This window comes from Sus scrofa, chromosome 3 (genome assembly GCF_054392235.1).
Source record: "Sus scrofa isolate SSC_HxYL_T2T_F1_AM1 chromosome 3, Sscrofa_HxYL_maternal_Yorkshire_Landrace_v2.0, whole genome shotgun sequence".
Classification (NCBI taxonomy): domain Eukaryota; kingdom Metazoa; phylum Chordata; class Mammalia; order Artiodactyla; family Suidae; genus Sus; species Sus scrofa.
In genome coordinates this window covers 96371011-96387345 of record NC_139385.1, presented here as the reverse complement: position 1 = coordinate 96387345, position 16335 = coordinate 96371011, and the positions used below count along the sequence as shown (strand labels likewise).

Below are 16335 nucleotides of genomic sequence, written 5' to 3'. Positions count from 1 at the left end.
AAATTTGAAAAAGAAAAGTGAAACTGTAGGAATCAGGCTTCCTGCCTTCAGATTATACTACAAAGCTACAGTTATAAAAATTGTGGTACTGGCACAAAACCAGAAATATAGATCAATGGTAAAGGACAGAAAGTCAAAAAATAAACACAAGCATCTATGGTCAATTAATTTATGACAAAGGAGTCAATAACATTCAGTGGAAGAGGACAGTCTCTTCAATAAGTGGTGCTGGGAGACTGGAGAGCTACAAGTAAAATATGAAATGAAAACATTCTCTAACACCATATACAAAAATAAAGTCAAAATGGATTAAAGACATAGATATAAGTCCAGACAATATAAAACTCCTAGAGGAAAACATAGGAAGAATGCTCTTTGACATAAATTGCAGCAACATTTTGTTTGATCTACCTCCTAGAATAGTGACAGTAAAAACAAAAATAAACCAGTGGGACCTAATTAAATTCAAAAGCTTTTCCAAAGTAAAGGAACCCATTAAAAAAAAAAAAAAAAAGATGACCTACAGAATGGGAGAAAATCTTTGCAAATGATGAAACCAACAAGGGCTTAATCTCCAAAATATGCAAACATCTCATATTACTCAACAACAATCACTATGTACAACACAATTGAAAAATGGTTAGAAGATCTAAGTAGACATTTATTCAAAAAAGACATACAGATGGGCAGCACACACATGAAAAACTGTTCAAAATCACTAATTATCAGAGAAAAAGCAAAAATACTATGAGGCACCACCTTACACCAGTCAAAATTCCCATAATTAATATGGGTACAAATGACAAATGCTGGAGAAAGTGTGGAAGAAAGGGAAACCTCTTACAATGTTGGTGGGAATGTAAACTGGTACAACCACTATGGAAAACAGTATGGAGGTTCTTCCTAAAACTAAATATAGAACTACCATATCACCCAACAATCATACTCCTGGGCAAATATCCAGACAAAACTATCATTCAAAAAGATACATGAACACCATGTTCCTTTTAGCAATATTCACAATAGCCAAGACATGGAAACAACCTAAATGTCCACTGATAGATGATACATTAAGAAGAACTGGTACATATATAAAATGGAATAATACTCAGCCATAAAAAATAGAATAATCATTTTCAGCAATATGGATGCAACTAGAAATTCTCATAGTATATGAAGTCAGACAGAGAAAGACAAATACCGTATGATATCATTTATACATAGAATTTTAAAATATGGCACAAATGAACCTATCTACAAAACAGAAACAGACTCAATGACATAGAGAACAAGCTTGTGGTTGCCAAGATCAGGGAGTAGGATGGACAAGGAATCTGAGGTTTATGGGTGCAAACTAATACATTTAGAATGAATAAGCAATGAGATCCTATTCATTGTAGGTACAGCACAGGGAACCATATCCAATCTCTTGTGATAGAACAAGATGGAAGACAGTATGAGAAAAAGAATATATATATGTGTGTGTAACTAGGTCAGTATACTGTACAGCAGAGACTGACACAACACTGTGATCAAATACACTATAAAAAAAAGAAAAAAATCTATTCCCACTTCCGTTAAGATAACTTGAACTTTATTTGCCTCAAATATAATATAACATTGGCCAGTTATTTTTTTCCATTTTGTCATTTTAACACCCTAATTATCATACTAGTCTCTGGCTTCTCATTTCCTACAGAATAGATTTCCATTTTTATTTTATTTTTTTTTATTTCTTATAATGATTTTTATTTTTTCCATTATAGCTGGTTTATAGTGTTCTGTCAATTTTATACTATGTAGCACATATATGTATACATTTTTTTCCCACATTATCATGCTCCATCATAAGTGACTAGATATATAGTTCCCAGTGCTATACAGCAGGATCTCATTGCTTATCCATTCCAAAGCAACAGCTTGCATCTACTCATCCCAAATTCCCAACCCATCCCACTCCCTCCTCATCTGGTAACCACAAGTCTGTTCTCCATGTCCATGATTTTCTTTTCTGGGGAAATGTTCATTTGTACCATACATTAGATTCCAGTTATAAGTGATATCTTTCTCTTTGGATGGAACTAGAGATTCTAGTATTGAGTGAAGTAAGTCCATTTTTTATTTTCTATTAAATGAAATCAACTTTCTTTAGTCTTAGCACTCAAGAGCATTCATGGTCTGGATAACTGTTTTTTTTTTTTTTTTTTTTTTTTTTTTTTGCTTTTTAGGGCCACACCTGTGACATAAGGAGGTTCCCATCCCACCCTTAGGGGTTGAATCAGAGCTACAGCTGCTGGCCTATGTCACAGACATAGCAATGCAGGATCCAAGCCACATCTGTGACCTGCAACACAGCTCATGGCAACACCAGGTCCTTAACCCGCTGAGCAAGGCCAGGGATTGAACCCACAACCTCATGGTTCTTGGTCCAATTCATTTGAGCTGTGCCGTGACAGGAACTCCCTGGAGCAATGTTCTTTTCCAAATTTATTTGCTACAGTTCTATTACCTGTAGCTTAAATCCAAACCACTCTATTTATTTATTTATTTATTTATTTTTAGGGCTGTACCTGTGGCATATGGAAGTTCCTGGGTTAGGGATCAGATTAGAACTGAAGCTGCTGGTGTACACCACAGCCATAGCAACACCAGTTTGAGCCCCATCTACAACCTATTCCTCGGCTTGTAGCTACACCGATCCTCAACCCAGTGAGCAAAGTGAAGTATTGACCCTGCATCGTCATGGGCAGTACATTGGATTCTTAGCCTTCTGAGTCACAATGGGAACTCCCCACACAATTTTAAATGAATACTTTCTTACAACAGTACTGTGAAATTTGCCCATATTCATATACACCCTTGGAAGTTATTTCTGGCAATATCCCCATACACATGATGGAGCTCAAGTAGTATTTAAGTCTTTATTTCCCTCTTCATCTGGAAATTTTGTGTACATTGCCTCTTTTTAGCCTTCTCAATGATATGCTATCACTATTTTCTTTATTCAACAAAATGATGTGGATATTAAAAGTGATTAAGTTACCTAGCTATTTACTAATATAAGAGCTAGGACTCAAATTCAGAGCTTATGAACTGAAATCCAGATTCTTTTTTTTTTTTTTTCACTCCTGTAACCCAGGTAGGATAGAGGGTATATATACAAACTCAGCAAAACAATGTGACAAACCTGCACATTATCTTTCTCAAAATCCGCTCCTACTCTGATCAATGCTATTTTTGCTCCTACTCTGATCAATGCTATTTTTGCTCCTACTCTGATCAATACTATTTTTAAACAAAATATTAAGTTCAATTTGTCAGGACTGAGTATCGACCTTTTACATGCTGCTCATGTTACCCCTGACAAAAAATAATGTCCCCTCTGCAGATTTCTCACCACAGTGTAACAAGCCTTGCATGTAGAATCCATGCTGCCAACTTGCACTGAGGAATTGTGTTGTTCCTCTATAATTTGTTTACTTTCTCCCTGGAGTCTATTATCTCTGGATGATTTTCATTCTGAAAATAAGACAGAGGCGGCAGCAAGTATATGGATGTTTGCTGACAAATACTGCTTTATTGTTCTGTAACACAAAAAATAATACATAATAAAGAGTTGCATTTTGCAATTCAATGAAATACTTTTTTTAAAAAAAGTAAACCTTATGAGAAATAAAAAAAATATTGATTTAGAATTTCTTAGTCTCAGTGAGACAGGTAATAATTTACTAATTAATTTGATCTGTTCTATTTAAAATAACATTTCATTTGGTTACCAAAATAACTGAAATTAAAACTGTATTTATATATTTTTCTCTCTGTCCTAACAGTGAAAATAAAATTAATTTATATTAACTTTAAATCATATATTATGTTTTTATTATCATAGAAAATATCTAATCAAAATTACATGTAAAATTGAGCATGGTAAATTAATAATTTTGGAATCTCAAAAATGGTGACAATTAAAATCCTTCACAAAACCTGTATGTTAAAATAGGGATAGAAAAAGACAAAAATTTCAAAAGATTGGGGAAGGGAAAATCAATGTGAAAATAAATCTATTAGTAAACATTTCACCAGGGAGGAGATGAATAGAATGGAATTTAAAATCTCAATCAGTGGGGGGTACTTATTTTCCTCCTGAGAGGACTCAGAATTGCCATAATTGAAGAAGTTTTATGGGGAAATTCAGAAAATTACTTATATTATTTGGTTGCCAAAATAAAAGTTAACACTGTATTTACACAGTTTTTCATCTGCCTCCCAGTTTATAATCCTAGAATCATCAAACCATCCCCTTTTCATTTTCATTCAGGAAGAACGACTGTTTTCTCTACCTCAAGTCATTTCACATCCATCCAAATCTCTACATAGGCATTCATCCCTAAATTGTAACACACATGCACGCACACGCACACACACACACACACACACACACACACTAGACAGTAAGTGTAGATTTGTGTTGCTACTCATATTTTGAGGGGATGAAGGATATGAAATGCTGATTTTTAAAGAAATTTTTGTAGTTTGGGAAGAATAGAGAAATATAACTAATAGCAAAACTTGACGAGAAATACGGCTTTTGGTTGTATAATCTGGCCAGTTATTTTAATGATCAAATGTATCAGAAAAGAAATTTGCTGAACAAACAAAAGGAATCTAGTGGAAATCTGTTTAATTGCACTGGTTTCGAAACTAAATTTATAATTAAATTTTCTATATTTTAAGGTGAATTGTTTCTAACACAAATATACAAGTTAGCATTGACCAAAGCTTAAGTGAAACCCACTTCTTCACTTGATAGCAAACTTGGGTCTGGGATAGACCTCAGATTGTTCAAAATCAGTAAACAAATAAAATAATCCAAAATGAAACATGAAAATTACTTCTGCACAAGGAAATATTTAATATCATCTTCAATAGCGCAAAGAAAAAAACGCCACTGAAAATTATTTTTCAATAAAACCAAAGAAAAAATATAATTCATTTTACAGTCTCAATATTATGCAATTGTAAATGAACCACAAATAATACCTACTTAGTACTGTGACTGGAATATAGTAAGCATTCATCAGTTTTAACTACCATTACTAGAGAGAGACAAATAAGACATTATATAATGTGAAAAGGGCCAAACCATCATGAAAATATAGCTATCATGAGCATATGTGCACCTAACAGAAACCAATAATATATGAAGCAAAAACTCGTGGAAGTAAAAAAGTGAATACATAATTCAATGATGATACTTGAAAACTTCAATACCCTACTTTCAACAATGGAATACATCTTGTTCCAAAAAAGACATATAAAACAACTTAGCTGGTGATTAGAAATTAGGTTAATAGAGTACTCCTGATTTCCTGTTCTAAGAGCAACAAGATGGCTTTGGTTAATAATGAGTTTAATGGTAAAGTCTACTGAGAAAGGAACCATGCACTACAAAATGTTGACTAGGGAGAGGATCTCTTTCCTGTAACATTGGGATACCATTTGAAGAAAGCTACACTAGAATAATAATTTTTACCCCTTTATTCTTGTATTCACTCCTTCCTTGTGGTAAATTTGAGATGTGTTAGACATAACAGCCCCATACAAACATGTCCACATTCTAATCCCTGGAAACTATGAGCATGTTGCTATTATGACAAAAGGCACTTTTCAAATATGATTAAATTTATGTTGGATAATGTTTGGCCTATGTTCTCCTCTAACAGTTTTATAATGTCTGGTCTTATATCTAGGTCTTTAATCCATTTTGGGTTTATTTTTGTGTATGGTGTTAGGGAGTGTTCTAATTTCATTCTTTTACATGTGGCTGTACAGTTTTCCCAGAACCACTTATTGAACAGGAAACGACAGCAACATCTTCTCAGACCCACCTCTTAGAGTAATTACAGTAAAAACAAAAACAAACAAATGGGACCTAATTAAACTTAAAAGTTTCTTCACAGCAAAGGAAACCCTAAACAAAATGAAAAGACAACACACAGAATGGGAGAAAATCTTTGCAAATGAATCAACCAATAAGGGATTAATCTCCAAAATTTATAAACACCTTCTACATCTCCATACCAGAAAAAAAAAAAAAAACATCAAAAAATGGGCAGAAGATCTAAACAGACAATTCTCCAGAGAAGACATATGGATGGCCAAAAAACACATGAAAAGATGTTGAACACCACTCATTATTAGAGAAATGCAAATCAAAACCACTATGAGGTATCACCTTACACCAGCCAGAATGGCCATCATCACAAAGTCTACAAACAAGTGCTGGAGATGGTGTAGAGAAAAAGGAACCCTAGTACACTGTTGGTAGGAATGTAAATGCCTGCGACCACTATGGAAAGCAGTATGGAGATTCCTCAGAAAACTAAAAATAGAACTACCATTTGATCCAGCAATCCCACTCTTGGGCATCGACCCAGAGAAAACCATGACTCGCAAAGACACATGTACTCTGATGTTCACTGCAGCAGTATTTTCAATAGCAAAGATATGGAAACAACCTAAATGTCCATTGACAGAGGAGTGGCTAAAGAAGATGTGGTACATACACACAATGGAATATTATTCAGCCATTAAAAGGAACGAAATACCAGCATTTTTAACAACATGGATAGACTTAGAAATTATCATGCTAAGTGAAGTCAGTCAGACAATGAGACACCAACATCAAATGCTTTCACTGACATGTGGAATCTGAAAAAAGGACAGACTGAACTTCTTTTCAGAACCGATACTGACTCACAGACTTGAAAAACTTATGGTTTCCAAAGGAGACAGTTTGGGGAGTGGGGGGATGCGATACGGTCGTGGGATGGAAATCCTATAAAATTGGATTGTGATGATCATTGTACAACTATAAATGCAATAAATTCATTGAGTAATAGAAAAATTTTTTAAAATATGATTAAGTTAAGGATCCTGGTAATATCATCCTGGATTACCTAGGTGAGTTCAATGTAGTCCCAAGCGTCTTCATAAAAGGCAGGCAAGAGAGGTCAAAGTGGGAGAAGACAATGTGACAAGGGAGGTAGAGGATGGAGTGATGAACTTTTGAAGATGAGGAAGGGGATGTGAGCTAAGGCATGTAGGTGACCTCAGAAGCTAGAAAAGGCAAGGACGTATATAATTCCTAGAACCTGCACAAAGAATGTAGCCTTGCCAATACCTTCATTCTAGGATCTCTGAACTCCAAAAGTATAAGATAATGAACAGGAGATGTGTTAAGCTAATAAGTTGTGGTGAATTTTTATAGGAATAATAAACTAACATAGGAATATGGTTTGTCCCCTTCCTCCATTCTCCTTGTCTTTGTATTTTCTTTGTGATCCACCTGCCTGCAGAGGACATATATTCTATTCTACTCTTTTATGACATATATTTTTCAAGCAGATGACCCTAGAAATTATTGACTTTTAAACCCTGCCAGAGACAGTGACTAGATTAATGTGTCCAATTTAGGGTTAAAATACGATCAAACTCTTTGTCTAACAGACTTAATACCATGTTCATAAACATAGGCATTATAAGTAACAAGTTGATTATTTTATACATCCACTTGACTCTAGCATCTATTTCTTTATTTCTAACTCAAAAAAGTGGAAAAAAGATACCATATATTTTATCTCTAAAATTCCTGCAATAACCTAATTCGTTAGCTGTCAACATAGTTGGTGCCTTGAGTAAGTCACTCAAACTATCTGTATCTCTTTGTCCTTAATGCAAAAATGTAACATAATACTTGCATCTTAGGGTCATTAGAATGATTAAATATATTAATGTTTGTAAAATGCTTAAATTAGTGCCTGTCATACAGTAAGTACTCTATCAATGATGAATGTCTCCTCTTTCAGATAGTAAACTCTTAAGACCTTCTTTAATAACTGTATTTTATAGTCTTATATCATAACACATGAACAAAGTACTCAGTAAACAAAACTAAAAGATGATTCCCTTTGGCACCAAATATTTCTAAATAGCTAAATCTATTGGAAATGCTTTTATTTTATAAAATGTTTCAAATATATATTTTCCCACCTGCCAAGTTAACTCACTTGAGTGGAAAAGGAAACTCAAAAGGTATCAAGCCTGAAGGAATACTATCCAATTTATGTTTCCTCTTCACTATCATAAATGCTCAGTTTGACTTAAAAATAATGATTCATTGGAATCATGGCACTTTCAGCTTTAAGTATGTTGCAGGGGTGGGGGTGATGAGGAAGCAGGGAAAAAACCTAAACCTGGGTAAGAAATCATACGACGAGAAAATATTTTGGAAAGAGAATAAACCAAGATTTTGAGGTAGCCATGAGCTCATTTATGTTCTAAAATATTTAATAATACATTTTAATATCAGTTATCTGCTTAAATAATAGAGATGTTTGTTTTTCTTTGTATGCCTTATGTTTACTGACATCAATTTGAAAATTACAAGGTAGAAGGGATATCTTAATTACTGGAATTATGATTTTAAAATATTGCTGAACACAGTGTGACAAATAGAATGTTTATGTTAAGCAAAGCTGGCTAAAACTGTTCAAGAACAAAAGGCCTCAGAACAGTATAACTGCTCTGGATGGCTGTCACTTTTCATATAAATCATAAATGATTATCAACCTCCTTTGTCCTTGTCATGCTGACACTACCGATAGCATAATATTAATATACACATTCCAGGTCTTGAGGTTGCTTGAGAGTGAATCACAGACCTGGAAGAACCTCACAGGGTCATCCTAACTACAACAGTTCTTTTATTTTGTCTATAGCCCTTGCCTTAGGAAAAAAGCTTTCCAAATGACTTTTATTTCTCTTATCTGATAGGAGGTCAGGAAACAAGCACAGTGTTCTCTCCACATATCTATAAACAGAACTTTGGATCCTGTTTTTTATCTAAGAATTTAAATTATCTTGACAGCATTTTCAACATGTTTAGAAATTTAGTTTATTAAACATTCTAGAAATTATGCCATTATTAGGTGACTGTTTCATATAATCTTTTTCAGATTTTATTTCAGTACAACAAAGTTTAAGAGACTGGCCAGATTTGAGATGACACTGCAACTTTTCCATGAACATTTATTTGAATAGGGTACTATATATATATATATATATATATATATATATATATCCCCCTCCAAAACTGTACAGTACCACTATTTACTAAAGCAGAAATCAAACTCACACACTCAAGATGACAAAGCAGGAGGCATAACTCTCCCAGTTTTCAGACAATATTACAAAACTATAGTCATCATGACAGTGTGGTACTAGTACAAAAACAGACATGCAGATCAATAGAACAGAAGAGAAAGCCCAGAAGTAAACCCAGACATCTATGACAAATTAATCTTTGACAAAGGAGGCAAGAATATAAAATGGAAAAATGTCTCTTCAGCAAGTAGTTCTGGGAAACCTGGAAAGCTGCATGTAAATCAGTGAAACTTAAACACACACTCACACCATGCACAAAATTAAACTCTAAATGGCTTGAAGACTTAAACATAAGACCATGACACCATAAGACTCCTAGAAGAGAACATAGATGAAACATTCTCTGACATAAATAATACAAATGTTTTTTCTAGTTCAATCTCCCATGGCAATAGAAATAAGAATAAATAAACAAATAAGAACTAATCAAATTTACAAGCTTTTGAGCAGCAAAGGAAACCACAAAAAAAATAAACAACTGAAAGACAACCTATGGAATGGGACAAAATAGTTGCATAAGATGCAACTGATAAGGGCTTAATCTCCAAAGTATACAAGCAACACATACAACTAAGCAACAAAAAGACAAACAACCCAATTGAAAAATGGGCAGAAGACCTAAACATACATTTCTCCAAAGAAGATATGCAGATGGCCAGTAAGCACATGAAAAAAATGTTCAACATCACTAATTATTAGAGAAATGCAAATCAAAACTACAGTGAGGGAGTTCCCATTGTGGCTCCGTGGAAATGAATCTGACTAGTATCCATAAGGATGTGGATTCAATCCCTGGCCTCACTCAGTGGGTCGGGGATCCCACTTTGCTATGAGCTGTGGTATGAGTTGCAGAAATGGGTCAGATCTGGCGTTGCTGTGCCTGTGGTGTAGGCCAGCAGCTGTAGCTCTGATTCAACCCCTGGCCTGGGATGCCATGAGTGCAGCCCAAAAATTGAAAAAGAAAAAAAAAAAAACCCTACAATGAGGTACCGCCTCACACCTGTCAGAATGACCATCATTTATAAGTCTACAAATAACAAATGCTGGAAAGGGTGTGAATAAAAGGGAACCCTTTAACATTGCTGGTGGGCCACTGTGGAAAACAGTATAGAGGTTCCTCAGAAAATTAAAAAGAGAACTACCATATAATCCAGCAATCACACTCCTGGGGCAAATATCTAGAAAAAATATAATTCAAAAATATATATGCTATGTTCATTGCAGCACTATTCCCAATAGCCAAGACATGGAAACAACCTAAAAGTCCATTGACAGATGAATGGATTATGAAGAAGTGGTACCTATGTACAATGGAATACTACTCATCCATAAAGAAGAATGAAATAATGCCATTTGCAGCAACATGGATAAAGCTAGAGATTATCACACCAAATGAAGTCAGAAAGAGAAAGACAAATACCACATGGCATCACTTACAGGTAGGATCTAATATATGGCACAAATGAACCTATTGATAAAACAGAAACAGACTCACAGACATAGAGAATAGACTGTGGTTGCCAAGGCAGTGAGAGGGAGTCAGATGGACTGGGATTTTGGCATTAGTAGATGCAAATTATTACATTAAGAATGGGTAAACGATGAGGTATTACTGTATAGCACAGAGAATTATGTACAGATGATGGAAGATAATATAAGAAAGGGAATGTATATATGTATGACTGCGTCACTATGCTGTATAGCACAAATTCAAACAGCACTGTAAACCAACTATACCTAAATAAAAAATTTAAAAAAATTTTTTTGTATTTTTTTTTAGGGATGCACCCGAGGCATATGGACATTCCCAGGCTAAGTGTCAAATCAGAGCTGTACCTGCCAGCCTATACCACAGCCACAGCAACACCAGATCAGAGTGGCAACTGTGATCTACATCATTGCTTGTGGCAATGCTGGATTTTTAACCCACTGAGTGAGGACAGGGATCGAACCTGCATCCTCATGGATACTAGTCAGATTCACTTCTGCTGATCTATGATGGGAACTCCAAAAATTTTAAAAAATTTAAACACTCAAGGTGAAGAATTTTCTCACTGAGCAAAGTAACAAAACAGTCTAACAATGCTGATGGTAGTTGATGGACATGGTTCTATATTTAGCTAATTGAGATGGATATTGGCAGATGGGATAAATTAAAGATAAATGACAATCCACTTTCTCTGTTGGGTGACTCAAATCTTCGTCATATTTGAGCAGTTGCAAAATACATCAGAACATATCTTTTCCCCTACTTTTGTCATCTTTTAACCTCACACACATCTAATGTTTGAGAAATTGCAGCAATTGCCAATGCATGTGTGAAATCATCACTGTTGTAACATCTGTATGATGAACTGGACAGGTGACTTGTGAGTACGTATCTGAGGAATATAAGGTGGACCACCTCTTTGTTGAAATAAACTTTCACTTACTTCTGGTGAGTTCTAACCTTGTTAAAATTGTCATGCTTAACTGACAGTAAGAAATACACAGTGACCCAAATAAGATATGTTACCTCAAGTAAAATTTTTCCTTATTTGATTCTTCTTTTCTTCCTGTTTATCAGACTTTGAAATATTTAGACCCTTTTACTTTAAGTCAATTTGCTCCAACTGGTGTTAATAAGAGATTTTCAAACTTTCTATGCTTTTCCAAGGTCTTTTTAGAATTTAGATTTAATTGGCATGAAGTAGTTTACCAGTAGACTTCAGAGGCACAGCAAATGTATCGAAATTTGATTTCAGTTAAGATACATGTTCTCACAGGAATCACAAAGAGGTTCCAAAGGTAGGTCTTCTATTGCAGTTGGGTATTCTCTTTTGGGTATCATTTCACAGTTTAAATCTAGCAGTCTTTCATAACAAATCCCACTCCTGCTATTAAGAAGCTTAGATTTTGAAGAAGCTATATAGAAAGCTTTGGAAACTGTTTTGACTACAGTTGAATTGAACATTCCAAATATCTGCATTTATATGACTGAGCAAAAAAATTAATCACATGAACTAGCTCATTCACTAATTCAGCAGCAAGACTGGATCTGTATAATTGCAGACTTTGCAAATAAGAAACCTCCTCATTTTCATATACTGACTCCAATTCATCCAGACTATGATTCCTAATTTAAAGTCTTCCTCTTCACCTTATTGCCATATATGTCCAAATCAGATGGTATGTCCAATGTCTCAGATTCTCAGATCCTTGACAGTATATCATCAATATATTTGGGGTAGCATGGAATAACTTGATCCTGAGGATCATCTAGAATAACTACCTCAGCTTGTAACACAGCTTCCTTTAAATCTCCCTTCTGTGTATTTAATATTGCTACTCTTCCATGGCATTGAGCCCATTGGTCCTCTAATTTATCCCATTTTCTCTAATGCTCATCCTTTTTTTATAAGCCCATTTTCTTATTGCTAGATTTCATATATTGACCACTCCTTTCAGTTGCCATTGGTAACCATTCAACCCAGTATGCCGTTTTTTTGCAGGACTCATTTTGAAAATTACCAAACCTGTAACAGACAACAATCTACAGCCCAATTTCCAGACTTGGAGAAATCTGAATTTTAGCCCTTGATTAAACTTTACCTATGCCAGACCTATATTTTTATTTACCTACTGAAAAGCCCCAACTTTATGTTTCATAGATATCTAAAATTCAACATATTTCAAAATTTTGCCCTCTATACATCCTTGTCCTCTTATATTTCCACTGCTGTTTACCAGAAAGAACCATTCCCAGTTATAACTGACTACAGTTATAACTTATGACAATAAGTCCTTATTAGAGAAATGGCATTTTAGAGCCTCTGCTTATGCTTTTATGCATAGCTTATTTCATCTGAAACTTCTATTCAAGCCTTGTGTCATTATAGAAATATTCTGAAATATATGTCATCATATATTTCCAATGAATAATAGCAACAATTTTAGAGCAATTTAATATTTTGTATGTCTTAGAAACAAGAATAAGGAATTATTTGAATAAGAAAGTCAGTTATATTAAGAATTCTCCCAAATCATTAATATCTACTTTATTGTACATAACATATTTATCATAGATATTATCTACATTTTTCTTTTCTAATACAATTTTAGATGAGAGATTTTACACTGAAATATATTCATTTTCTAGGAAAAGCATACATTAGTTTTGACATATCAGTTTGAGACGTTCAGAATTTTAAATAAAAACAATAATTTTTCTAAGTATGTTATAAAAACTCATCTCCTAAATCTCACTTTCCTTGCTTAAGATTAGTTGTATAAGATGAGAGATAATACTCCTTAAAATAATCATTTTGTAATTTTAGTTCGCTTCATATTTTGTTTAATAGTCCAATAACTTAAAAATAATCAGTCTTCATCTTTAAAAAGAAAAAATATAACTATATAACTTTACTATAAATCAAATATAATTATCAAATGCTGACATTTCAAACTTAGAAAATCTTTTAATTCTCATTATGTTAATAGAGATGTAGGAAGTAGAACGCTCAAGCACTTTAAATTTTCGCTTTTAAATTTTCCTTAACTTCTGTGACTTTACCATCCTATGCAGTTTTATGAAAGCACTGTATCCCATAAATAATTTCTCAGATAATTATTGGTAATAAAAAGCTGCATTACTAGCCATAAGAATTGCTTAAACATGTGTTAACTCAGATCATGGACAGTAAAGTTAAAATCCATAATATTTATTAATTTTCATATATATGTTAGACAGTAATGCTTAAGATACATGACTGTGATCACTTTTAGTTATTGAATTTTGTGTCATTCATTGATACAAGCTAACACTGATTTGTCTAATACTTCTTTTTTTTGCCATGCCTTCATCATGCAGAAGTTCCCGGGCCAGGGATTGAATCCATGCAACAGCAGTGACCTGATCCACAGCTGAAACATTGCAGAGTCCTTAACCAGCTGAGCTATCAGGAAACTCCCTGTGCAACAATTTCTGCTTTCTTTCCGTGTTGGATTCTTTCCTTTAAGTATAATTTCTGAGGAGTTCCTGTTGTGTCTCAGTGGAGACAAATCTGATTAGTATCCATGAGGATGAAGGCTCAATCCCTGCCTGGCCTTGGTCAGTGGGCTAAGGATATGGCATTGCTGTAAGCTGTGGTGTAGGTCACAACACACAGCTTGGACTTGGCATTGCTGTGGCTGCGGCATTGGCCAGTGGCTACAGATCTAATTCTACCCCTAGCCTGGGAGTTTCTATATGCCATGGGTACAGCCCTAAAAGACTAAATAAATACATAATTTCTGAGCTTCAAGCAGGAAACATAATGTTGCCCTAGATGTTACCTGTGTTCTAGAAACAGCAAATGATGCTCCGTTAATGACTAAAAATGGTACACCTTTATGATTACCATTTAAGGATCCTGTATTTAGTCAGCTAAATGGTTTTGCTAGTCCACTAGCTGGGTGACCTTAGGCAAGCTTCTTAACTTCTTAATATAAAATTGTGATAGAGGGAAAAACAAGATGGTGAAGTAGGAGGATGTGGAGCTCACCTCCTCCCATTAGCAGGTAAAACATAAGTCTAAATGTGGAACAATTCTCACTGGAAACTGGCAGAAAGACTCACACACATCCAAGGCTATAAGATCCAAAATGAATCAGGTAGGAAGAAAAGAGAAGTGATCAGATCAGGACTTGTACCCCTGGACAGGATTCAGAAGAAAAAGGAGAAACACAGTGGAGTCTGCCCTGGAGAGTAAGCAGTCTGGGCCATATCTTGGATGCTCCAGTCCTTAGGTCCAACACAAGGAGACAAGCCCATGATCTGGGTGGCTGGTTGGGCAGCTATGGGAACTAATAGGAAGGCTGAAGGAAGCTTGGACGCTGTTTGTGAGGAGTATGTAAGCACTGGAATGCTCCCAGGGCAGTCAGAGAGAGTAGATGGAAGACCGTCCCTGTGCTGCTGGTTTCCCATGATCACACGCATCCGAGCCTGAGCTGAGCAAATGCCCCATCCTTGTTTATTTAAACTTGCAGCTCCCCACTGGTACAAGGACTGCCACAACCAGGGAAGGAGTTTAGCCATGGGACACAGAGCTGACTCAGACCCAGGGCTCAATCTGAGTGTGGCAAAGGTGGCCACTACTGACTCCTGCACAGGCAAAGCATCAGGAGTAGTCCCTATCCTTGATGGCAGTCATATAGCCATAACCCACACCCTAATACACACGAAGGGTCTAAGCAGGCTTCTTCTGCCCTGTGTCGAGGCTCCACAAGAAGGCAGGGTTGACAGAGGCAGAGGGTAGTGATTGGCGGTGAGAGTCAAATGAGACTTATATGACCAGGGAATGCCATTCCTGACATATGGACAGGAAACTCTTCAGAGGCCCACAGCAGCTCTCACACTGTCATGAGCCAAGAGCCTGGCCCCTCTTGCTTTAGCACTGCTTCACTCTGGAGAAAGGCTGCTGGTGCAGGGAGAGGCGGGTAGCACACACTTAGGAACAGAGATAGATTAAACCAAATCCTCAGGGTTGTGCTCCAGTTACTTGGGATCTGACCCCACCCATAACATTGTGGTGATAACCCTTGAGCAGGGGAGGAGATTCTTCTTACACCTGGCTCAGGCCATAGCCCTCCATCTCCACCCTCACTTCTTACCAAGGTGATGGTTGCCAGTACACCCTGAGGAAAGACATGACTTCTGTTTGGGTCAAATCCAGAAAGCCACTGGGCACACAGAGACTGTATAGGCAAGCTGTCACATAGGATACCACTTCAAGATTACAATAGGTAACTATTTCACCTAAATTCATAGATTCAGAGCAAGCAAAATGAAAAGGCAGAGGAACTGGTCTCAACTGAAAGAGCAAGGGAATACAGAAGATAAGACAAATAATGAAACAGAACAATTTATTAGATAAAAAATTCAATGCACTGGTAACAAGAATTCAAAGTGAATTAGGGAAAAAACAAATAAACAATGATAGTTTTAACAAGGAACTAAAAAATGTAAAAAAAAAAAAAAAACCCCAGTCAGAGCTGAATAATATAATAACTGAAATAAGAAACATATTAGAAAGAAGAACTAGCAAACTAAGTGATATAGAAGAACATGTAAATGATCTGGAAGATAGAATA

At 35.4% G+C, this 16335-nt stretch overlaps 1 pseudogene across 1 annotated transcript in view; it reads right to left on the bottom strand.

Moving 5' to 3' along the window:
- The window catches only part of LOC110260097 (V-type proton ATPase subunit e 1 pseudogene), a 561141-nt pseudogene that overhangs the window by 40947 nt on the left and 503859 nt on the right, over positions 1–16335 (bottom strand). Inside the window, exon 5 of the transcript XR_014841898.1 lies at positions 1–16335. This exon is cut by the window's left edge and continues 40947 nt beyond it; it is cut by the window's right edge and continues 31417 nt beyond it. The product of XR_014841898.1 is annotated as a V-type proton ATPase subunit e 1 pseudogene (transcript).